The sequence below is a fragment of the Merops nubicus genome, unplaced genomic scaffold, assembly GCF_000691845.1.
Source record: "Merops nubicus isolate BGI_N331 unplaced genomic scaffold, ASM69184v1 scaffold9282, whole genome shotgun sequence".
NCBI lineage: Eukaryota > Metazoa > Chordata > Aves > Coraciiformes > Meropidae > Merops > Merops nubicus.
The window spans coordinates 5151-7217 of record NW_008592833.1 but is presented as its reverse complement, the minus strand read 5'-3'; positions in this window follow the sequence as shown (position 1 = coordinate 7217).

The window sequence follows — 2067 nt, the reverse complement described above, 5'->3', positions numbered from 1 at the left end:
ACATCACTGCCTGAGAAATTGTGTGGAGCCCCTGTAGCATCAGCCACAAATCTACAGACATTTAGTATCCTGGGATTAAAATTATTATTATATTCTAGGGTGAAAAAAAAAAAAAAGCAGATGGGATCCTATAAAAATAAGCAGCTTAATGACAACATGTTCCATTTTTAGTTTAACAAATGTAGGTGCATAAAATTTGGGCTAAGGAGCATTTCATTCCAGTGCTCTGTTTCAAGGCTTTCACAGAATGTTTTCTTCCAGATTTTCCTTTTTTTTTTTTTTTAAATGAGAAACCTAAAATCAAGTACCCCAAAAGCAGAACTTCCAAGAGTTACTTTGGGAAATTTAATCTAGGTTATTTACCATGTTTATTCATTAGCCTGTGTACCTTTGTCCTGAAAATATTTTTATTATTTATGAAAACATACTAATGGTGGTGACAAATACAGTGAAGATTCAATAGAACTTTAAAATACCTTTGTCCATGTGCCTTGTTATTTAGGACAACAAATTCAAATATTAAATATAAATATTTGAGATTGTTTCATGTAAATGCCTTGCTTATAGGTTTTTTCACTTGTGTCTGTGGTGGATTTTTTGTGGGATGTAAAAACAGCCACAAATATGTTTTCATCTTTCAGCTAAAAATGCGAATTCACATCTTAACTGGCTCACTGATTCATTTTAGCAAACTTTGATTTGAGGGGTATCTTGTAATCTTTACACACACAGAGCTAAATACTTTATAAAGCCAGTCCTTCCATCTTTGCCCTAAAAGGAAGCTACTTTAGATATAAAGACAGAAAACCTCAATCCTGCAGAACCTGTGCATTTTAAAAACTCCCCTTTTCCCCTTGCAGTGTTGCACTATGCAGTGTGGAACAGGTAATACTGTTTTACTAAAATGTGCCTGTTTAAGCCATTTGAGTATAATAAATTACTAATTTCTAAGACAATCACCAAAAAATATGCAAGTATTAATGTGGTTTACACATGTAGTGTGGTTTTATTTAAATATACACCACCATTCTGCAGTGATGTTTGTAATGCCACATCTTGCCTAAATATGTTGTTGTCTCAGTCAAGGTTTGCAACGTGTAGATGAAGAGAAATCCTTTCTATAAAAAAAATTTCAAAGCATTCTACATATCTTAAGAGGGCTACACCAGTTTTCATTATATCTTACAGATATTAGCACTTTTATTTAATGTACTTTATAATATTAGAGGGTCAAAATAATCTTCCTGCTTAGCATCTCTCACCTGCAAATATAGCAGGGACGTTATATTTACTTAAATACGTGTATAAACTATGCAGAAATTTTTAAATAAATTGTAATATATTTTATAAGCTAATAAGACTGGGTAATTAAAGGTTTCTGGCGTGCATTACTATACCTTGCAAATATGGAGACATTATGGTAATCTTTTCTTACTAAAGATGTGAATGTTTAATGTACTTTCACTGTTTCTACTTTGGTAGTCCAATGGGAATTCAGTAATGACATTTTGTCATGTCAAACTGTGAAGAGAAATTTGTACTGTACAGTCCTCATACTCTATTTAGTATACGATGCATATGTATTTCCCTCGTTAATAAAACCCTCAGAGCATTGTCTGTGGTGATGCCACCATACGGCGCTGTCCTGGTGTGGGGTGGGAAGGGCAGGAGCCCCAGGCACTGCTGCAGGCACCTGCCCCGCTTCCCCTCCCGTGCTGTGCAGAGGCTGTGCCCAGCAGAGCGCTTGTTGCCAAGCTCACAACAGCCCACTCGCTTCTAGTTAGGGCATTCTAATTAGTTGGCGGGTCTGGAGCACCACACATGCAAGTTTGAGGGTTTTATCCCTCGGACAATGGCTGTCTGGGCCTGCTCCTTTAGCCATGCTCTTCCTGCAGCCCCTGCCCCAGCTGGGGTGCCAGGTCATCGATGGGCATCAGTCCTGCTCCCCTCCAGGCACTCCCACAGGCTCTGTTGAGAGATGATGGCGTGCAGAGCGGACAAAGAACTGGTTTTATTTCTTCATACCTTTCAGATGCCCAAAAAGAGTGAGCCCAGCTGAGTTCACTA